The following is a 23,735-nucleotide window of genomic DNA, read 5'->3' as shown; positions in this document are numbered from 1 at the left end:
GTGGCTTTTGTTCAGAAAATTTGGCGGAGAACTCCACTGTCGGGCCGAGCTCTCAGCATGGTAAAGAATAGGAGAAAGTTTAATGTCTTTAAGTTAAATATTGATGTTCATTTTATATATTTAGTTTACAGGTAGAATAATATAAAATATTACAGCATTACTAACTTAATTTCAAATTAAAAATGTAATTATTTTGAATATATTACATTTAAAACAATATTCTTTATTCTGTAGTTTAATAAAAAAAAAACACCTAAATCAAAAACATGCATTTAAGACTAAGTTGTATATATACTAATCACAGTAATTTAATTATTTTTTAATACATATTAATCTTACATTTATTTTAAATTTAAAAAAGGGTAATAAAATATTTTTTAATACCTTAATATTTGCTTTACTTTGATCATTAAATTAAATATATATATTTAAACAGTTTAAAACATTTAATTAATTTTAACATTATTTTCAAGGGGTGTTATTTTATGTCCCAAGCTCCATTATTTTCTATGGGAAGGGTGTTGCATTACCTGTGATAGGCCATGGGTGTTGCTGGACTTACCTAAGCTTGAGAATATTTATAACTGTTTTGGATCGTTTTTGACCGTAGTAACTAGAGGGCGTTTTGTGAATAGGAATGGGCTAACCCTTTTGTGGATGGGTGCATGTCTATTCTTAACCCTCCCTTAATGCCTCCTTACTCCTCCCTTAACTCGTTCCGTGCTAGTGATGGAACCACTCCTTTTCCAGCCACTCCTCTCTGCCGCTCCAACATTTGGGACTAAAAAGTAGGCGTACATGTGCAGAGATGTCTGTGGGCAGGTGGAGATCTCGGCACAAACAAATTAGGGGCGGTGGAGGCGGAAAACCCCTCAAGTAGGTTTGAGAATAGCATTTAACATTATGTTTAGTAGTACTGTTGTAGTCTAAACTTTATACAAAATGCAGTTTGTGATTGGCCCCATATAGTTTTAGCTGTGCAACAGTCATTAAATGGGGTTGTTTTCCACAGAGGATTCCCAGTGACTTCATATAAGCAGAGCTGAAATGAACTGATTGTGCTAGGAACCAGCACTCCACTTCCTCACTCTGGTCTATAGAGACAGAAACACTACTATCATTCTTTGCGGTCATTGAGCCTATAGTTTTCAGTGCTTTGAAATAATGAATCTAAACTTGTACAGCACACTATGACCCCACCATGATTCTTGGAGTTGCAGGATTGCTCAACAGTAGTCAGTAGCATCTAAACATCACCAGAGGTTAAAAAAATAGGGTTTTAAGGCTTTACATAATTTTCAATTATCTGGGATGGTGCAAAAGATGAAGGCAGCATGTTCCTTGTTTTCTTTGGATGATACGAAAATAAACTATCAATATTCTTCACCGGCGAATGCAGGTACACTACTCCAAATGAGAACAAATGAAGCAGGTATTTTTCCAGGCCTGGGTTTAAGTTTTAAATAGTCTGCATCTGTTGGAACATTTATTCGAGTAGCCCCACATAATCAGTGTTTGTTTAATCAAGTCTACATATAATTACAGCTTGGGTTATGGATTTTGTACAAAAAGATGGTGACGTGCTGAAATTTCCTCTAGGTATGCAACACCAAAAAAAAGTTTGATGTCAGTGATGCTAGTTGAGTTTTGAAATACAAAATGCCAAGATTTCAGGCTTGATGTTAATTAACCACTAGGAGAAAGAGCCTCCAAACATGAGAATGTCTGTTTGCTCGCAATTCCATATGAGATGGTGATTGATCTTCCAAGTAATGTTTGTCGGCAAGGCACTTCTGGATTGTTACTGAAAATGATTGATTTCAAATTGATGAATATGCAAATTAAATTATGTCTCATCTGCATTGCAGTAAAAATTGAACCATGGGCCCTGAATTGGACTCAGGCAAAAACCCTTTGGAACTCTATATGTCACTGTATGATAAGATAAATGAAAAGAGGGAAAGACCCGCTGCTTGTTCCCATCCACAAAGAAGAGAATGAAGTCCTAGCAAGGCACTATCTTGCACCTCTGTCTCTTTTAACAAGCTAGTGACATGGATTGTGAGATCTTGTCCCATGCACGGCCAAATTCTTGGCAAAAATGGCGGAAGTTATAAATCCGCTAGTGAATCCACTCTTGAATCTCTCTTTGAGTCAGGGAGTGGTTCCGCAGGCCTGGAAGCAGGCAATGGTTATTCCTTTGCTTAAGAAGCCTGGTCTTGATCCGGAAGTTCTGGCCAACTACACTGCTAGCCCCACAGTTGTGGAATACTCTGCCTCTGGCTTTATGTGGTGCCACTAATCTGCTTACCTTTAGGAAGGGCCTTAAAACTTGGCTTTTTGCCCTTTAGGCCACTTATCTTGTTTAATTGCCTCTTTGTGATCTGTTTTTTATATCATTGTGTTGTTTTACTCTGCTACAGGTTTTTAATAAAAGTGCCGGGAACTCTTTTTGAGTAGCCGTGCGCTATAAAAGACAATAAATAACATAACATAACATAACAGATAAAGTCAAATGGGACTGAAAGGTGAACTTCAGACCCATGAATAACTGGGTTTTTTAATCCATTGTTTGCGTTAAAGGCTTCAAAAGGAAGTTGAACACAGGTTTGTTAGCAAAAGTTATATACTGGCTCTTCTCTTGAACTGGTGCAGAATTGAGAAGTTGTTAAAATAGATGGCCCCAACCTCTTCTGATGACTTGAGTCACCAGTAAGCATGACAGGTTGGTAGTCCTCAGAGGTTGTGGTTTGTAGGACTGTAAAGTGGTCACCAACAAACAAGTTGAGGCTACTGTTCGGAAGGACTCGAAGAGTAAATACTTAGACTAACGATGAAGTATTTGTAGGTGCAGCTGACCAGCGTTCCCTCACAACAAAAGACAGTATGTCCTTTGAACAGTTTTGTGGTGTTAATGTGATAGTTGATCTTGCAATTGCTTTGGTGGTGTTTGATACTTGTTAGTGTCACAGTTCAGAAAGCATGTCAATTGTTTTGCAGCTATGTATCGTATTTAAGATATTTTTATTTGACAGCAAAAGCTTGTATTGAATGTGGTCTAACCTTCAACATGGCCTACTCGGCTGGTGTTCTCCAGTGAATGTTTGAAGTAGTGTTCCTACATTTTCATGTGGGATTGTTCAGTGTTCCCAACTTTCGTTTTTATTACTTTCTAAAACTTAAATGCGTTTTCACTTTGTAATACAAATTCAGTTTCTTGAAGAGGACCAAGTCCTGTTATGTGAAATACAGCATCTTGTGGCCTTACATATTCTACGTTTGGGATCTCTTCTGTTGGTACATGATGCATTTGACTTACTTGCTTCTTGCAATGCTTGATTTTTAGCAACCCTTCATTGACTTGTCAAATCTAAAATGTTATTTCAAAACCCATAATGTCATGTACATGTTTCAGGGTACATTGTAGCCACAGGCTATAAGAATGCTTGGAGGGATGGGTTGACGCGTACAATGTTGGAAAGAAAGACTAACGTTTCAGTGTAGGTATGTGAGAAGTGCTAGAAATAAATTGACCTAAAGTAGCACTGATACTTAGGTTGAGATGCTGCGTAACTCAAGAATACTTTGTCTACACCTCTAATATATAATAATAAGGGTAGCTTATAAAGCTCTTGGTTACGCCAAAGCGTGTCCCCGCGCTGCAACTGAAGAGCTCTGTGCGAGGTGGAGACCAGTGATCCGCTATCTGGAGAACAGGTGTGTTTTTAGGTTCTTGCGGAAGCTGGATTCGGATGGATCCAGACGGAGATGGAGAGGGAGGGAATTCCAGCTCTTCGCAGCCAGATAGCGGAAGGAGCGTCCGCCCATACGGGCTCTTTTGACCCTAGGAACCTGAAGTAGGCCCTCATATGAGGAGCGCAGCTCGCGTACAGGTGTATACCTTGTCACTAAGTTCTGGAGAGGAATAGGAGATTTCTTAGCCAGGATGCGGTGGCATGTACAGAGGGCTTTGAATTCCACTCTGCTTTTTACTGGCAACCAGTGGAGGGTTTTGAGAGCGGCTTTGGTGTCTGATCGTTTAGGGATTTTTAGGATGAGACGGGCTGCTGCATTCTGTATTACCTGAAGGCGATTCATGGCTTTACAGGTGGTGCCCAGGTAAAGTAGGTTGCCGTAGTCTAGGCGTGATGTCACAAGGGCGTGTACCAGTGTTTGCCGTGCTGACATAGGAAGGAGGTCAAGGACCTTCCTTATGGTTTTTAGGACACCAAAACAGACGCCTGCAACTCGGTCTATTTGGGGTCCAAAAGATAGGTCCGCGTCGAGCCATACGCCTAGGTTTTTTACTCCCTGGCGGGGTATGGGAGCTTCATCCAGACGTTGAGTATTTATGTACTATGTTTGTCCTCTCTACTTTTAATGTACTGAACATTGTCATGTTACCTTTGCCTTGTCAGTCTGTAAATCTGCCATACAGGATCAGGGGGTTATTTAGAGTAAGGTGGATGGAGGATACCCTCCAAAACTGATGGATTGCCCATGTTCCCAATTTAGAATGTCTACAAGGGCCTACATTGATATACATTCTAAATATGGTGGGCAAGTTATCGGCAGATGCCGTTGTCCACCACGCTCTAATAATCCCTTAGTTCAGCAGTTCTTTACATTTTGCCTCCTGTTAGCCCCCACAGAATCAGTACTGGATGCTTCCAGGCCCTCCCCACCCCAAGCAATTTCTACGATTCCAACCTAAAAAAACAAAAAAAATAAACCAATATTCATCAAATAAACACACTGTGTACACCATTTATGTAGATATACGTTATTAATATGCTAAAATGGTGTAATTTTCTCAACAGTTGCAACCCCCTTGAGTATGTGTTGTGGACCTCAGGGGTCCAATGAGCCCAGGCTAAGAACTTTTGCCTTGGTTCATTGTGTGCTTCTACATGCTCTAGAGTTAGCAGTGGTTGTATTTCAGACTTACTCGTTTCTCAGTCTCGGTATTAAACATATTGATTCTGAGATGCTATAGCCGTAAGAAACTGTATAGAACAACAAACGTTTTGTTTTGAGGCAGTTGTGCTTAATCAGACAAAGTATGGATAGATTTTACAATTTAAAGAATTCAAACTCAGCTATCCTCATTCAGCCTGTGTTCAATGAAGCCTAGTTCCTACACAGTGTTCTCTCTAAATCATTAGTGTGTGAGCTTTAGTCATCCTTATAGTCTTAGATTTGTGGCCAATGTATTCTTCTGTATACTTAATATGAATCTAATTGTTTTAAATGCAGAAACGTGTGCCTTTAAGGCAAACTACACTAATGTGGCTGGACATTTAACAGGGTCACATGACTGACTTTTTTCAAGCAATTCGTTCCTGTAGGCTTAAGTGTTTTGACTACATTTAGAAACTAAAGTTGGTCCTATAAACCATTAATCTATTATTAATTATCTTATATGAATGATAAATGCGTTTGAATGATAACTGTGATGTTGAAAGGTGTGTTTTTTCCACACTTTGCAACATTTTTCATGTTCTGAGAATACAACCTGATGAAATTAACTTGTATCCGTACAAGGGTGATAACTCTCATACTAATGTGCAGGTTCCTTCATGAAGGCAATATTGCCCATGGCAAGTCAAAGCTGTTGCTTCAGTACTTTTGCCCCAGTGCATTCCGGTAACCCTTTACAAGATCCACTGTTCAGAACGGGGAGAAAAAAGGGGTATCGCTGCATGTTTTCTGGATTTCCGAGGTGCAAAACTCACAATCTTAAGATTTTACCCCACACAAATTTACTAAGATGTTAACTTGTGAAGTTTGTGAAGAATACCTTAGATCGCAGTAAAGTTAGTGCACCACTCGTAATGCCCATTCTGCCGCAAAATTCTGTTTTGACAGTAGTGACCAGCTTGGAATGAGAGACTTGGGGCTGGTTTTAAATTTCCATGGTGGGATACTCCTTCAGAAAATGAAGAATATTCTGTTCGCCCTAATACAAATATATTATATCCTTCGGCACTTGGAATACGCCTGCTTCTAAATCAAGTCCTCCGTGTTCTTAGTTTGCACTTGCATAATGACATTGTGTGCTGGTGCGTTTGCCGCACAGGTGCGTCTCGCACTGCTTTTCATGCTGCATGCTGTCGAAGGTGCCAGGATTGTTCATCTGGTGTTAACCTGAGCTGATGGGTTCTCGCCGCCAGTGCAGCAGCGCGTCTCATTGTAATTCTCTGTAGAGCTAATACAAATCATTACCAGTGCTCATGACGATAATGTAAACCTTTGGGCCATGAATTTTACTTTTAGTAAAACCTTTGCTTTTGGGACATTATCCAATGACTGAAAAAGCTTTGTGGGCTTATTTATGAAGCTTTGTTCGACTCTTCATGCAGATATAGTATTCTCCTGCCAGGATTAATCAGCGTTTTAATGCTTCGATATTTTCACACCCTCTTCATTATGGGTTGGGAGCTTGCAGAGCAGCATTTATAGTGCTAAAAATAATCTTGTAAATACCTAAAAATCTTTTTTATGGGCAGTACATACTGCATATTTCTATAAACACTGGTATTTTGTGTTGTAAAGAAACCTGGATATTTTAAGACTACTGGGAGGTTCTTGTATATTGGGTCTTACTGTACTTTACCTTCCTTCTTATATCTAGACTAGGCTGATTGCCTACTGTGTTGTATGGTTTTGGAGTTACACGTCTAGTCTCATATCCCCGATGAGACCTGGAAGAGAATCCCACTGAGTGGGTAGCATGCAACTCCTTTGGCTGTGCTTTATTGCAGGAGTGTAGATGTATAGCATTGTCTGTGTGAAAGTGTTTGACTGTTGTGCATGATGAACAGAGGGGTGCTCTTATTGCATCATAGGGTCGTGTAAATGTGCCCAACTGGGCAAAGAGCAAGGAAAGAAACATATGCATTTGCTTGTCATGTTCTGGTTTTACCATGCTTTGTTTAGCTATAGGCATGGTGTTTTTCTCTTCTTGGAGGCTGCCACGTCTTATATCTCAGTTCTGTTGCTGTGAACCTTAAAACATGTATATTAATTTGTATGGATGTGTGAACTCTTAAGTCTAATTTTAACTAAGAAAACAATTGATTAGTTTTCTGGGCATCTCGTGGACTGGAATGTCAAACTCTCGGGTGATTTCAGAGGTTATACATCTCTCCTCTTCAGGATGCCCCTTTAAAGGCTACTCACTGTGGTTTAAATGAGAGCAGCGCACATAGTCCCTAAAGCAACCTGTCCCAACCACCTTCTGTAAATGAGGAGCAGTGTGCAAAATCCCATCAGCAGCCATGCTATGCCCCTTAATCACATCCCAGGGTCATGCCAAGTTCCTCTGTGAGCTGCAGGCGCTCAGCGGTGCCTGCCAGAGGGTTAAAAGGCTCCTTTCCATCATGGCTGCCAATCTTGCTGTTAGTGAAACCATCTAATTTGTTCTATTTAGACTCCGTTTTATCCTTTTGCTAGTTTCCTTGTGACTTGATGATGTTTCATATGCTGGTTCCTTAGAAAGTTTATTTCCCACTGCTTTCTTCTCCACATGTTTTAATTCTTTCCTAGAGACAGCTGTCCCTCCAGCATCTTGGCAACTAAACCAAAGGTTAAAGTGACATTATAGTTGGGTATTGTAGTGAAGAACTTAGTTTACATTAAAGAAACCCCAGACTTTACCTGAAAAAGCAAACATCTGAAAGAGACATGTTAGTGATAGATTCCTTACCTTAGAATTACCCCCAGGCGTCAGACTGGATCCGGATAGTTTTCGTCAGCAGTACCCCTGCGTGTCGGAAGGTGGCGTTGTGCGCTCTGCGTCCGTCATAGTTGTCGTGGTCACCAGAATGAAGTTGTGGCAGCTACTTAGACACCGCCCTCGCCGCTGACGGCAGTTCTTTCTTTTTCCACGCTAGCAAGGGCAGATCCAGAGAGAGTGGCACCCCCAGTCAATTTTTTTAATGAGTTTTTGGGGACTTTTGTCTCTGTCTTTTTGAGTCTTTAACCCCTGGTGTATTGGGATGCCTGGTTGTAAGTTTTGTGCGGTTTGTCCACGCATGATAGGAAGGGGTGGTAGCACACTGCTGACCTCCCAGCACATGGTTGCTTGATATTTTGCTGGAGTGTTCCACCAAAGTTGGTGCTGTTTAGTGCTGTACATCTCTAGACACATGTGTTTCTGGATTTTATCCGTCATCAGTAGAGATCAAAAAACTATTTTCGTCTGGGGTTGCTGAGCAGGCTGCCACAATTCTTACAGGTCTCCGTACCTCTCGGCAGCCTGCTCAGCAACCCCAGATAAAATTGTTTTTTTTATCTCTGCTGATCACGGATAAAATCCAGGAACACACGTGTCTAGAGATGACAGCACTAATCTGCACTAGCTTTGGTGGAACGCGGGTCCTACTGGGGGTTCTCGCCCATCTGCGTCGGCGGCTCCGTCCGCAACGTCATCGACGGCTCCAGCCTCAGCGCCACGAGACTCCCTTGGATCCATGCATAGATCCCAGCAGATGGTGGTTGACCTCACACAACCTCCATCGATGTCTAAGGCACCGTCATCGGCCGCCCCCCCCCCCCCCCCCCCCCCCCCCCCCCCCTCCCGGCTGATGTCGTCCCCGGTTTCCACCCCGTGGCGATGGTGCCGTACCTGTGTCAATCGACTCAGATGGGGAATTTTTATCCCTATCTCTATCCTCCTCCAACTTTCCCACATACCCAGCAGGTTATGGAGGAAGGGGAGGACTTGGAGGGGTCTGAAGACCCTCTTGCAGCTCAATGCCAGTTAGACCCGGACTGGGCAGAGAGTTTTGGGGCGCTGGTGATCTGGATTTGTCTCCGGAACCTGGCGCACTGTCTCCTTCTACCGTGGCTTCGGAGGAGGGTGGTACTTATTCAGTGGTGTTGCGTAGGGCAGCCGAGGCTCTCCACCTCGAGCTCCCTACAGTGGCCGTCCGGACTAACCTCCTGACAGAAGTGCTTCGGCCGGCAGCTTTCTCTGAGGAGCCGCTGCTGCTCTTTAATGATGCACTATCAGACGTTCTTTTGGGCACCTGGTCCACGCCTAACACTGGGGCTCCTGTGGATAGGAACGTGGCCCAACGCCATTGCCAAGCCCATGCGGCTCCATTTTCCTCTGCCAATACCCTATGCCTGAGAGCTTGGTTGTCCAAGCGTCTGCGTCCCCGAGTGCATTCTCTTCCACACCCCTGGGCAGGGAATCCAAGAAACTGGAGCAGTTTGGGAAAAATATTTTTTCTTCTGTCAATTCAAGGCTGCGGTCAGTGAGCACTGCTTGCCTCTTGGGCTGTTATTCCCACTCTGTGTGTGATATGGTGGCACAGGTGCTGCTTCAGTGTCCGGAGGAGGCCCAGACGGTGCTCTCCCAAGCTATCGCTGAGGGAAGAGACGCAGTCAAGTTCACGATTCGTTGTGGCCTTGACACCGCCGACTCACTGGGCAGAGAGATTTCCATGACAGTGGCGCTACGCCGTCACGCCTGCCTGAGAACCACTGGCTTTTCAGGGGAGGTCCAGAACACTCTGATGGACATGCCTTTTGATGGTACTCACCTTTTTTGCGATACAGCAGATACTGCGTTGAAGTGATTTAAGGACTCCCGGGCTACGGCCAAGTCCTTGGGCCTTTTGTCCACGCGCACTCCTTAGGCATCTGCTTTTCGCTCCTTTCGTGGGCAAGGAAGGGGCACCCAAACACGTTTTGTTTGAAGGCCACAGGCCTGCGCAGCAACAGTCTTAAGTGCTACCGCGGACGTGGGACCCGCCAAGGTGGGTCACTGGGCAGCGGGCGGGTCAGTCCATCACCTCTCCTGCCACCATTGCCTCCAAACCTTCCTAGTCCAAGTTTTCAGGCCCACAAAATGCTAGTGGGCGGTAGGATTCGCCATCACCTCCCCCACTGGCGCACCATCACTACGGACAGGTGGGTGTTATAGATTATCCGAAGGGGCTACTCCCTCCCCTTCGAGACCACCCCTACAGCCAGGCCACCTCAGTACCACCACATGTCGGGGAATCACTTGGTACTTCTCCAGCAGGAAGTTGCGGTCCTCTTGGCCAAGGGGGCCATCGAGCGCGTTCTGATGTCAGAAGTAGGTTGTGGTTGTTACTCCCACTACTTCCTGGTTTCAAAGAAGGACAAGGGCCTGCGTCTTATCTTAGACCTTCAGAACATCAATCGCATCCTCCGGAAGGAGAAGTTCAAGATGCTCACACTTGCTCCGGTCTGGTCTGCCCTGGACCCGCAAGACTGGATGGTAGAGTTGGACTTGCAGGAAGTTTATTTTCATATCCCCGTCCTGCCGGCACACCGGCGTTACCTGCGGTTCACCATAGGCCACAAGCACTTTCAGTTCACCGTGCTCCCTTTTGGCCTTACCAGCACCCCTTGGGTGTTCACAAAGGTGATGGCCGTGGTTGCAGCTCATCTGCGCAGATCAGGGGTTCCAGTTTTCCTCTATCTCGACGACTGGTTGTTGAAGGCGGGCTCGCCCCAGGCAGTCGTCTCCCACCTCCAGACTACGGCTGACCTCCTGCTTTTTCTGGGGTTCTCCATCAACATGCCGAAGTCGTACTTTATTCCCTTTCAGATACTCCTCTTCATCGGAGCGGTTCTGGACACGGCGCAGTTCCGGGTTTATCCTCCCGTATAACAAGTCCAGGAAATTCGAGCTATGATCCGATCTTTTGGCCCTTGTCCTGCATTTTGGTCAGGATGACCTTGAGAATGCTGGGCCTCATGGCCTCCTGCATCCTGCTGACCAATCATGCCAGATGACATATGCAGGCTCTGCAGTGGGACTTGAATTTCCAGTGGGCCCACCATCAAGGGGACCGGTCTGAGTACGTTCAGATCTCGGAAGGCACTGCACAACAGTTGCAGTGGTGACTCACGAACCGGCATTGGGTCAGCGGCAGATTACTCTCCCTTCCCCAACCGGAGCACACAGTGGTGACGGATGTGTCCCTCGTGGGATGGGGCGGCCACATGGGAGAGGCGGAGATCAGAGGCCTCTGGTCTCCGGCGGAGTTCAATCTCCATATCAACCTTCTGGAGCCTGGGCGATCCTACTTGCACTAAAGGCATTCCTTCCCTAAGACAAGGGGAGAATAGTGCAGGTGTTCACAGACAACACCACCGGCATGTGGTACTGCAACAAGCAAGGCGGGGTGGGTTGTGGACCCTATGTCAGGAGGCTCTGTGTCTCTGGACATGGCTGGAACATCAAGGCATTTCCTTGGTGGTTCAACACATGGCAAGTACTTTGAACGCCAGGGCAGACGAACTCAGCTGCAGGTGCATGATGGATCACGAATAGCGTCTTCACTCTGACGTGGCGAAAGGTCTCTTTCAAAAGTGTGGAGAGCATTTGTTAGATCTATTCGCCACCGATGAGAACCCGCAATGTCGGCAGTTCTGCGCGTTGGAATTTCCAAGGCGGCACTCGCTCGGCGATGCTTTTCTTAGTGATTTGAGTTGCAGTCTATTCTACGCCTTTCCGCCTATACCACTTCTACCCAGAGTGCTGAAGAAGATCAGGCGCGACCGGGCCCAAGTCCTTCTTGTGGCCCTGGACTGGGCTCGTAGAGTTTGGTATCCCGAGCTACTCAGTATGAGCGTGGATCCCCCGATTCGACTGCCTCTTCGGAAGGATCTTCTGTCGCAGCAGCAGGGGACAGTCCTCCACCCGAACCTGTCCAGCCTCCACCTTCTTGCGTGGAGATTGAGCGGCAACAGTTGATTCCATTTGACTTGCCTCCTGAAAGTCTGTGATATCATGCTGGCCTCCAGGCGTCCCTCCACTAAATCGGTATACGCCTGCTGATGGAACAAATTTGTGGCATGGTGCACAGCAAAGGCTGTAGATCCCCTTTCTGCCCTTCTTTCAGAAGTCCTTTTGTTCCTTCTTTCTTTGACCCAGCAGGGCTCTGCTCTGGACACTATTTAGGGCTACCTTTTAGCAATTTCTGCCTTTCTCAGGCTCCCTGATCAGCCCTCTCTTTTCAAGTCCCATGTCGTAAATAGATTTCTCAAAGGCATTACTCACCTTTTCACTCCTATTCCATTTGTGATGCTGCAGTGGGACTTGAATCTGGTTCTTACTTATTTGATGTGCGCTCCTTTTGAGCTGCTTCACAACTGTCCTCTCCGTTTACTGACTTCAAAGACTGATTTCCTGGTTGCCATCACCTTCGCTAGGCGTCTGAGTGAGCTCCAGGCTCTTTCCTGTAACCCTCGTTTTCTGTCTGTTCATCGGACAAGGTTGTGCTCCGCACCCGTCCTTTCTTCTTGCCAAAGGTTGTTACTGCTTTCCACATCGGGTAAACTATTACCTTGCCCACTTTCTTTCCACCTCTGCACCCTTCCAGAGGGAAGAGAGGCTCCACCGCCTGGACCCAAAACGTGCGCTCTCCTTTTACCTGAATCGCACACAACAGTTCCGGATGGATGACCAGCTCTTTGTTGGCTACGTAGGTGCCAAGAAAGACCGGGCTGTACACAAGAGGACTATCTCCCGCTTGGTCGTCTTGTGTATAAAAGCCTGTTATTCTCTGGCTAAAAAGGTACCTCCGGAGGGGCTACCCGCCCATTCTACCAGGGCGACAGCAGCTACTACTGCATTGGGACGTGGTGTCCCCCTGCAAGACATCTGTCATGCAGCTACATGGGCCTCGCTGCACACTTTTACTAAGCATTATTGCCTTGACAGTCAAGCCTGGAGAGACTGCTTCTTTGGCCATTCTGTTCTCCGTGACTTTCTGGTGTGATCTTGGTATGCAGACCCACCACCGGAGTTGGTATTGCTGGGGTATCTATTCTAAGGTAAGGAATCTCTCACTAACGTGTCTCTTTCAGATGCACAAGTTACTTACCTTCGATAACGATATATCTGTAAGAGACATTAGTTAGTGATCGATTCCTTACCGCCCCATTCATCCTCCCCGTTCTGCGAACTGATTTCTAGGGTTAAGGTCATCCCTTTCAGGGCCCTAGTTTCAATGCACCAGTGGTCAGTATGATCATGACGCCTACGACGGACACAGAGCCGCATGACGCCACCTTCCAACGCGCAGAGGTACTGCTGGCGAAAACTTTCCGGATCCAGTCTGATGCCTTGGGGTAATTTTGAGGTAAGGAATCTATCACTAACTAATATCTCTTACAGATATATCGTTACCAAAGGTAAGTAACTTGTGCATTAATGTTATGTTTAGTTGGGTGTTGAAAGAGATGAAATCTAACATTTAAAAACCAATGAAATTCACGAATTAAAGTTTACTGAGCTAACTATAACTTGTTCCTGCGCCATGCCTTGCATATAACTTTACACATGACGTATTAAATAACATCATTGATGATATCTCATCTCATGTGTTTGAGGTAAGCCTCCTTTTTTCAAGAATCATGTCATTTCATGCAAGTGATAATAAGCAGCGATTAAGTCATTGTCAGTTGAGTGCTTACAAGAGAACTTTTGAGATGCTGTTCCACTAATCAAGACATATTGAAGGAAAATTATGACTTCAGGAATTGGTTATTGATATACATTCACAGCAGATCAGTGACCAATCCATCAAGAGTGATACCCAAAATAAGGCTTATTATCAAGAGAAGAGTAATCCTGCTAAATAGATATATTCACTCTCTCACTAGCAGCTACATCACACTGAGCGTGTTTCAAATTCTGATTTATACTTCTGCCTGCTGATTCCTCACCTTTTGAATATCCCCAGGAGTCAGACTGGATCTGCAAACTTTAAATAGCTCTCCCACGCTGGCTCCACTGCAGGTGTGACATTACTGGTGTCCTATTATGCCACCATGTGATCTGGTGGCAATTCCCTGTTTTTCTGCCCCCTTCGCCGTGGATCTGGACCTGCTTGCCATGAGATTTCTCTGACATAAACGTTTGTTTTTGCTTTGCTAAGGATGCCTCCCTCAAAAAAAGTAAATTTAAACTCTGTTGTTCCTGTCAAGGACACATATCCAGTCCAGGCCCTTAATAGGTCTACCTTTGGTGTGTAGGGCCTAAGCATGATTCCATGTCAAGCAATATGTGCAACCTATTTCACACCAAAGCAAGTAAAGAGTGGTAGGTTAAACTTTTCATGGCGTGCGCTGTAAGCACCAGGTTTGGCATCACTCACGCTCCGGGTCAGAGTCAAAGTTGTGATGCTCTACTTCAGTGAAATACTCTGAGAACGGTAGAAAGCATGAGAAAAAAAGAAGACATGAAGTCTTCTCTCTCAAACGCTGCTTCTATAGCAGTAGGTCACTTGGTCAGTCTGCACTTCCAGTGGAGTCCTTGTCTGACTCCGAGCCGGTTATTATCACACTGGCAGAACCTCTACTGACTCCGGACCTGGCCCCAGGCCCAGACTCAACTTCTGTTCCAGTCCCGGCCTCCTGGCCAGGTCCCGACCCAGTGTTTTTTTTCAGTGTGATGCCTGCAGCCTTCCTGGGTTATATAGAATTTCCAGCACCGATCCAGTGCAGTTCTTACTTTCATAATAGCATTGTTTTAGAGCACTGCAGTTCCATCTGTTGTCCCTTTGGGCCCCATGGAACCGATTGGGATACCGCTGGTGGGGTTTCCCTTTGGTGCCAGTCAGCCCCAGTGCCACACCCTGGCGCCTAGTGCTCTGCCTGTCCTTGCTCCACTGTTGCCTGTTGTGATACTGCTTCTGGCACTGCCATTCACACCATCTCCTCCTCAATTTACATACCTACTGTCAAAATCAATACTCATGCAATCCAGAAAAAGAAGTACGGTATGTTGGGAGAGAGCCAGGTAAAGGGAAAGTATCCAGCCTAGTTCTTTGCCTTGAAAAGAATATTGGCAGACAATGGAGTATCTATTTGGGTCAAACTCTCATCCTATCCAAATGCCCCAAATAATTCCACACGATGAGAACAGCAGTGAGGCAGTCAGATTATTGCTTTTTGTTGTCTCAGTTGCCACAGACTTCATGGCACCACATAATTCCAGTGTTCTGTACAGGTCATCAGACATTGACATGGAGTGTCCTATGGAGCCAGCATCCCTGGCAGTCTCCTCATTCCGTGGTGTTCTGAGGAAGAAGTGCTGGAATTGCCACAGCCAACAAGAGCACCATGTAGAGTAATTCTTCAGAGATTTTTCAACCCGCTTGAACCCCTCCTCCCATTTAATGACCATCTCATGGAGCCTAATAGATTTAAATCTTTTTTATTGATACAAGCAATATTACAATAAACATTACAGTGCCATCTGTTTAAAATCATACGTGTAAGCCAAACAATAATGCATGAGAAAGACAAACCATTCAACTCCCTCCCCCGCCCCTCTTCCCCCCCCCCCCCCCTTCTCCCCGGCCCTCCCCCAGTCCCTTACCCATGGTACCGCCTCCCCCCCCCCCCCACTCCCCCTCCCCATCCACTACATTAAGCAGCCAAGGGAATTAGCAAGTTGTCGCCTAATATCATTATGTCTGTGCTGGGTGAGCCTGATCCTGTGTCACCGCAGGGAGACTTAGTAATCCCAGGTATCTAGGACATGTGAGCTCTCGAAAGTCAGTGCTTAACAGGAAGGGTCTTGAAGGGAATCCACAAGTCTGCAAAGGAAGTGCCATCTCCCTGAAGCGAGATTGTTATACGTTCCATCCCGACTAAGTGCCGGATACTGTGTAGCCACTGACGGAACGCGAGTAGTCTGTCCGTGCCCCAGTGAGACAAAATATTCTGCAGAGCTGCGGCTAACGCAATACCCATCTGCCTTTATGGAGCCTATTAAAGTGGCATGGGACAGACCAACGTCTGCCTCTGCAGTCAACAGGCTTATTGCCTGATGTTATTGGATAGTATGTTCTTTACACTCATCATGCACCAGAGAATCTAGTAATGCAGGCATCTTCATGCGCTAAGCAGAACCAGGGGGAATTTCCCATTGCGTCTCTGACAAGGAATCCTAAAAGGTGGAAACCATGGGAAAAAGGTACTTTTAGTCAGGAACTTTGCACTAAGATCCTTGAATCCCTCATGCCTCCTTGTTGGATATACCATGTGCTTTGGGGAATGGCAGCTATAGTGGTGCCAAATCTGTCTGACCATCTGAAGAATTACTTTGCTGAGTTGGTGAAGGATGGCTAGGAATCTTCTCTCCAGGCCATTAGGGTCAGGGTGGCAATGGGGCCTTCCAATGCACTGAGGCATTCTTGGCTCTGTTCCATGGACCATTCAGGGGATGTTCAAGCTACCTTGACAGTTTGTGCCTTTTCAGAGATAAGGACAATTCAGCCCTTGAACGTTGTAAAACCAGAAGACCAATTTCCAGATTGTTAGGCCTGACTTCCTACAGACAGTATAGAGAGTCTCAGGGCTACTCCAGGGGACTTCCTTTAAGCCATCACCATCCTTCCCAACCTGTCCAGCACCTTAACCATTTTCTTAGGCAATACAAAAGCAGTGGCAAGCCTAAGGGTAGACAAGCTCAGCATACTTCCTCCTCCCCGGCACCACCCGGAAAACTACTTTAGTACCTCATCAAGCGAACACACGTAGTTACTTAGAGAGTTGACATTATCCTTTACACTGGCCGTGGGAGGCCATTATGATGGACTACTGGGTCTTACAGAATATAAAAAGAGGCTATGCCCTTACCGTCCAATATGCCCTTCCCTGAATCTCTTTCCCCTAAGTTGGATAATCATCTTCGGATTCAGAAGCATGTGGTGGAAGCCCTCTTGCAGAAGGTAGTGGTGAAGTTGGTCCCAGAGTAGGACATTGGGCAAGGGTGAAATTCCTCGTATTTCCTGGTTCCGAAGAATGACTGTGGTCTGCATCTGATACTAGACCTCAGGAACTTGAACTTGCACCTTCTCAAGGAAACATTTTAAATGCTTCCCCTGGCTCTGGCAATTTTGGGCTAGAAGAGGAAGACTGACTGTAACCCTCGACTTGCAAGACGCATATTTCCACAAACCTATCCTGCAGTTGCACACGAGGTATATGCCGTTCGTGGTGTTTCTGTACTTCGAAGTTTGCTTGTCCAAAGCGGGCTCGCAGTAGCTAGTATTTGACCTCCTTAAAGCTGCAGCATTCCTGCTGTTCTACTTGGGCCTTTCCATCAACCAGCCCTATTCTCACCTAGAGCCCTCTCAGTAGCTTCTGTTCTTGAGGCAGTATTGAACACAGTATATTTACTGGGCTATCCGTCCTCTCCAAATATCAGGAACATTCAGGAGATGATTCCGATGTTTTGCAAGGGAGCTCAAGTTGTGATCCAACCTGATCTTTTGCTAGGTCTGCTGACTTCATGGTTTGTACTAGTCACACATGCTCACTGGCACATGAGAGCCCTCCAGTGGCACCTCTGTATGAAATGGTTCCAACATCTGGCGATCTGTCATACATAATCAGGATCCCTCAAACATGTCAATGGACATAGGTTTTACTGACAAGGCTCTATCCTGGATCAATTCTTACTTGCCCAATGACTTTCAAGCCATTCTACTGCCCCCCAAGTTGGGTCATCCTTTCTACCCCTCTCTTCCAGAGTCCCAAAGGGTTCCTTACTCAACCCTATTTTATTTAACATCTATGTTGCACCTATTTGTTCACATGGTTTCTCATTTTCAATGTACGCCAATGATACTCCACTCCTAATTTGGCTTGACTCCTGCTAGCCATATCCTTGCCTCAAGCTACTTTATAGTCTCTCTAAAGTTGTAGCTTGATGCACTGGAATTCTTTAAAGGTCAATACAGAGATTTTTATCATTGGGAAAGACCCCTCAATCTCGTCTTGTGATTGGAGGCCTTCTAAAATTGCCTCATCCAAAACTCCTATTTCTGCTGTCAGAAATGTGGGTTATTATTTTGCTCAGTTTCTCTCATGCCCCTCAGATTGGTAAGGTTTCTTCTCCTGTGTTCATCACCTACGTCTTAATCGTCGCTTGTCAAATAGTCGTTCAAGAACTCATTCTTTCACGACTAGATTACCATAACTATCTTTATCTTAGTTTCCTGGTTTCCTATCTCTCTAAGCTGTCCAGACTTTTGAATGCTGCAGTTTGGGCTACCTTTCACTGATATCATTGCTCCCATCCCATCTCTGACACTCGCAAGAGGTCGTTTCGGTTCCTACACGGCAGCAAAAGCATGGAAAGGCTTGTTCTCTACCTCTGCCCCAGATTGATGACCACTTGTCTTTTCAAAAGGTTTTAAAGACCCATCTTTTCTCTGCTTCCTCTTATTATCTTAGGTGATAGATTATATTGCCTTCTAGCACCAGGATGCCTTTATTGGGTGATGGTGCGCTTTACAAGTAGTAATACAACACAGAGATTAGATGGCATTGATGGGATTCTAACAAATGAAGCCTATTGGTAGGTTAAATTGAAGTAAGGTAAATTGAGGCAGAGTGAGAGGAAACAGTCTGTTTTCAGAAGAAAAGGAAATAAGGGGTGTTTTGAGCTGAAATTGTAGAGAAAGGGAAAGTTTGAGATGGTGGCGTCAGCAATTGCACATTCATAGAACACATAGAAAAGGTATGTTCCCACATCTGTTCATTGTGCAGGGTTGGAACTTCACATATGCCTGCAATGGAGCTGAGGGCAGTGTGAGATGCTCCAGAAATGTTGATTTGAGTTTTGAGGTAGACTTTAAAAAAATAGATTAAGTAGAAAACCTTTTGATCAGGCACCATGTTTTGATGAGGAGTGACACTGGGTGAGGAAGAAAGTGTAGTTTCTTTAATACTCACTTTTGGGCTTCTCAGGCATCTCAAAGCAGAATAATTCTGAAAGCCTTGCGATTTAGCACAAGGTGAGACACAGTTGAAGAACCCGTATAGCTGAGATAGTTTTGGATGTAGGGTTGATGTTTTTTTAAGTTTAAGATATCTGACCATCATGTATGAATGCAATTGAAGCAGAATCTGAGTTTATGGATGCAGGGAGTGGCTGGCACTTTAATGTATAATAGACTATTAATGTCCCATTGAGCTGAATATTGCTCTCAGCTACTCCATAAAGATTAACAAAATGGGTGTGAGTATTTATCTTGGTGTTAAGTGGGTGAGTGGGGAACATATGGATGAATCTATGTGAAAGAAATTATTGTCTCCCAAAAGAAGTATGAATGGAGGCGTTTGACAAACGCATCTGTGATGCCCAGGCATGGGAAGGGGTTCAGTTACCTCTTAGTAGCAATGTTCACCACTTTGTAACAGCACTGTTCAAATAGGTTGTGATGGTCTAGTGGTGTTGAAGCTGTTTAGCGACTGCCCGCTCAAGGATTATTCTATGATAGAAAATGCAAGTGATTGTTGGGGATAATTGGAGATCTCATAGTATATAAGATCATTTTTTTAGGAGGAGAAGGATTTGATCTTATTTCAAAGGGCTTGGGAAGGTTCCAAAGAGGAGAGAGATATTGACAATGTTCAGAAGTGGTGTGAGTGCATCCTGTGGTACGGATTTGATTTGATGTTTGGGAAAGTTGCTTTGAGTTATCGTTGGATGCTATTCAGAGATTGAATTGTCGGTTGTTGGGAGGAGAGCCAGGAGGGAGTTCGGTGAAAGGGGATGTTTTAGGCGGAGGAGCCTGGTTTTCGCAAGAAGTTTGGTTATTGGTTGAAGGGGGGGAGTGGAAGCCCCACTCAGAAAACAACCACAATCCTTCCCAGGGTGAACAACAAAAAGTCAGGCTTATCTTAGAAGCAATGTGTAATGCATTTATGCAGTACACAAACAGCAATAAACTGAATAAACAACACAAAAAAATCCCAAATCCACGTAGACAATTGTGTACATTTTAATAAATAAAATGATACCAGAACAACAACAATTCAAACAGTAGAACCAAAAAAAAGCACAAAGCAACCCCTGTGATCATCTGATTGTCCTAGGTTAGGGAAAGTCACACGTTCAGGCTGTCTGTGATGGAGTGCGGGTTAGATACAAGGACCAGGTTAGTCTCACTGAAATGTTATCTTCTCAAGTCCGGTGCAAAGAGTTCCTTTCCTGGTGAAGGAGTCCGCAAGGAGCAGGGAGAGCGCTGCAGATGATCATTGCTGGAGCTTCCTGTTGATAGTCACCATGGGCTGTCATTACTGTAGCCTGAAGGGCAGATTGTGCATTGTTGATCGTCGCAAGCGGTTGATGTAGCGCGAGGAGCAGTATTCACCGAAGCTTCACAATGAAAGTCTTCGCGAGTGGCAAATTTGCGGCAAAAATGCGCCTATTTGCGGTCACGAGGAGCCCAAAACATCAGGAATTCACCTTACTTCTTAGGAAGAGCTCCACTGATGCCACCCCAGGATCCAGGACAAGGGGACGTACCTCTTGAGAATCAACAGAGGCCAGCAGGGCTTAGGCATGTCCAGTCCAGCTTGGCAGTTGCAGGGAGGCCTCTGAAGCTTGTGTCCCTGTAGCTCAGGCAGGAGGTCAGTCAACTGACCATTGAAGTCCCTCAGGTTAGCATGGGATGACGGGAGCAGATCCAGCCTTCCTCCTCAGAACAAATAAGTTCTCAAGCAGCAAGGCAGTCCTTCTTCTGTAATGCCCACAGGTCGAGGAGTGTACTGAAGTGTGGCTTTAGAGGTTCATTATTTATACATGGTGCCAGGCTTTGATGTGGGGGTGTTCACTATACTAGCCCACATTTGGTTCTAAAAAGTTCTTTGCTTCCCCTATCAAGGCTCCAAGAAGTCTGGGGTAACAAAAGGCTAGTGTCAGGTTCCTTTGCTGGAGGAATGCCCTTTGAAGTGTTAGTGGAGCATTGAACAGTTCCTCCCACAACCATCCTTGAAGGACGGCCATCCTGCCCGCAAGTAGTCCCCTTTGTATCACTCTGAGAAGAATACACAAACCCCAACAGCAGAGCCATTTACAGTCATGTCACCCAGGACATTAGCAGAAAGCAAAATGGTTAGGATAATAAAATGACAACTTTCTGAAAGTGACATTCTCAGGACTGTGACTTAAAATTTGACTTTACGATTAAAGAGGGTTTTAAATTGTGATTCATTCATGTCTACACAGCAGATGTCGACCTGTTCCTGATTCACTTATTAATTGTAATAAGGTAACCCATTGTGGCAGGGATTCTGCTCAGGAACAGAACTATGCTGGGGACCTTAGAACATCAGTATGTAGGGGACTGAGTCACCATAAAAGCTCAGTATCTATGAGCTCGAGTCCGACTAGTTATAGTGCCTCACTTGCCCGCCTAACCTTTCCAGAGAGTCAAGTGGGTTGCCACCCCAGAACACAACACTCTCTACCCTCTCAGGGATCGCTGTAACAGGACACACCCTTTCACTCTCTCACTCGTACTTGTCCACAATAAGATTTTAAAAAAGACACAAAGGAATTTTACAATGTTTATTGAAACTATTGTGCTCTAAGATGCAATAAGCAAAAAGAGTGACCAGACCAGCTGTTTGATAAGTGCTGTTTTAGGAAATAAAACAGTCTGTGACCTTTATTCGAATGGTCTAGTGCAATTTAATTACTTTATACAGAACAACCATTCTAATAAAACACATTGTGTAACCATGTCTTATCAAAAGATACAATGTTTCATCGATAACAGAATACATTTTTAAAACATAAAACATACATTGTTGACACTAGACAAACTAGTAACTACCTTATAACCAGTCAAAAACAAATCAAAACATAACAACCAATTGTGTCCATAAATTCATAATTTTTTCACAATTAACTACAAAGGCTGTAAACCTACTGGGAATACATTTAAACGTCTAGCTGGCATGGAGACATTTTAAACAAAATGCTCATCATAGACATATGTCACTTAAGGAACCCAGTAGGGGTTAAACGCCGACTCGTTTCAAGTCCCTATCACAATTTGCTTACTCTCTTGAGGGCTTGTGACTGGAATATTGTGGCTGAAAATGTTTTTTCCAATGCTTTTAAGGAGAGGGTGATCAATGACAGTGATCCGTGCTTATTAGCTGTGGGCCTCGTGATTTCAATAGTGGTCCAGTTTTGTATACAGAGTTCGAAGTTTTCAACTGTGAAAATGATTCCGGAATTGTGGCAATTTGCTTTACTTAAAACAAAGTTGCTGTTTATTGTACTAGAAGAGGATTCTCAGACACGCTGATGAATAGCCGCTTCAGTGTAACAATTCAAGACGCTCGTCCCTCACGGATGATTTAAACGTTGAATTCATCCGTGAGGGCCCTGAAGAGAGTCCCAAATTGTGCTAGGGACTTGAAACGCGTTGGCGTTTAACCCCTTATGGGTTCCTTAAGTGACATATGTCTATCATGAGCATTTTGTTTCAAATGTCTCCATGCCAGCTAGACGTTTAAATGTATTCCCAGTAGGTTTACATCCTTTGTAGTTAATTGTGAAACAATGATGAATTCATGGAAACAATTGGTTGTTCTATTTTGAATTGTTTTTGCCTGGTTATAATGTAGTTATTAGTTTGTCTAGCATCAAGAATGTATGTTTTATGTTTCAAAAATGTATTCTGTTATTGGTGAAACATTGTATCTTTTGATAAGACATGGTTACACAATATGTTATTAGAATGGTTGTTCTGTATAAAGTAATTAAATTGCACTAGTCCATTCGAATAAGATAAATGTCGCAGACTGATTTATTTTCTAAAACGGCACTTATCAAATAGCAGGTCAGATCACCCTTTTTGTTTGTTAGTTGGTCCTTCCTGACTGCAGTGGACCAAGTCCCCCTTTTCAGATAGTCTAAGATGAAATAAGAGAGCCACAGTTAGTAAACTGATATATGTCAATAATGTCATCCACATGTTTAATAAACCATATGCAATAAAGAGCCCTGTCATGTTATCTGACAGATCTGCCTAAACCCTTCCCCACTACTAAAGCTAAGCGGGTATAGATTCTAGATCTCTGTGTTTGATGGTGGGCCCCGTACTGTAGAATACATTTGTGGATGTTCTACATCTCGGGTGACGCAGCGCTCTTGTCTCAGGAACTTCGCTCAGTGCGTCTGTTTTTTCCTAGTTATACGGCAAGATATGCGTATTCAAAACAGCAGCTGCATTCTCTGATTATGCCTAGGCTGTTCAGACTAAATCCGAGTAAAATAATAAAATGTGAAAACATGTGCTGGTTCTGTGTGAAAATGCAGTGTGGCACGAAAGCAAGCATAACATTTAGTAACAGGTGCAAAACAAAAGCAGCCTCCAACGCGGATATTTAGGCCAACATGAGGAAAATGACAAAAGGCCATGAGAGAAACACATGACACCAGTGTTAGTCAATGGGAGAGATAGGCCTTGCAAAAGTGAAAAACAATAAAGATTTTTTTACTCCTAGGACATGCAAACTTAAGTACAAATTTCGTACTTTGTAAAAACAGTGCACCCAGCCATATGAGCCATTGGGGCATACATTAGGGGTGATTTTTAAGTATTAAAAGGGAAGGCTTAGGCCTGGCAAAACGTTTATTTCGCCAGATCGAAATGACAGTTTAAAATTGTACTACAGGCTGCAGCGACAGGCCTGAGACATGTTTTAAATGGCAATGTCAGCGGGTGGCACAATGAGTGTTTCAGGCCCATTAGTAATGTTTAATTTACAAGCCCTGGGCACATGTAGTACCATTTACTAAGGACTTACAATTAAAATAAATGTGCCACTCAGGTGTAGGCCAAGTTTACCATATTTGTAGGAGAGAGCACAAGCACTTTATCACAGGTTAGCAGTGGTAAAGTGCTTAGAGTCCTAATGCCAAC

General features: G+C 44.4%; 1 protein-coding gene across 1 annotated transcript in view; it reads left to right on the top strand.

Moving 5' to 3' along the window:
* DDX10 (DEAD-box helicase 10) overlaps window positions 1-23,735 on the top strand; it is an 832,256-nt gene that overhangs the window by 214,088 nt on the left and 594,433 nt on the right. The gene's annotated exons all lie outside the window — the stretch shown is intronic.

Source organism: Lissotriton vulgaris, chromosome 8 (assembly GCF_964263255.1).
Source record: "Lissotriton vulgaris chromosome 8, aLisVul1.2, whole genome shotgun sequence".
Lineage (NCBI taxonomy): Eukaryota > Metazoa > Chordata > Amphibia > Caudata > Salamandridae > Lissotriton > Lissotriton vulgaris.
The sequence above is the reverse complement of the archived record's forward strand: the minus strand, read 5'-3'. Positions and strand labels throughout refer to the sequence as shown.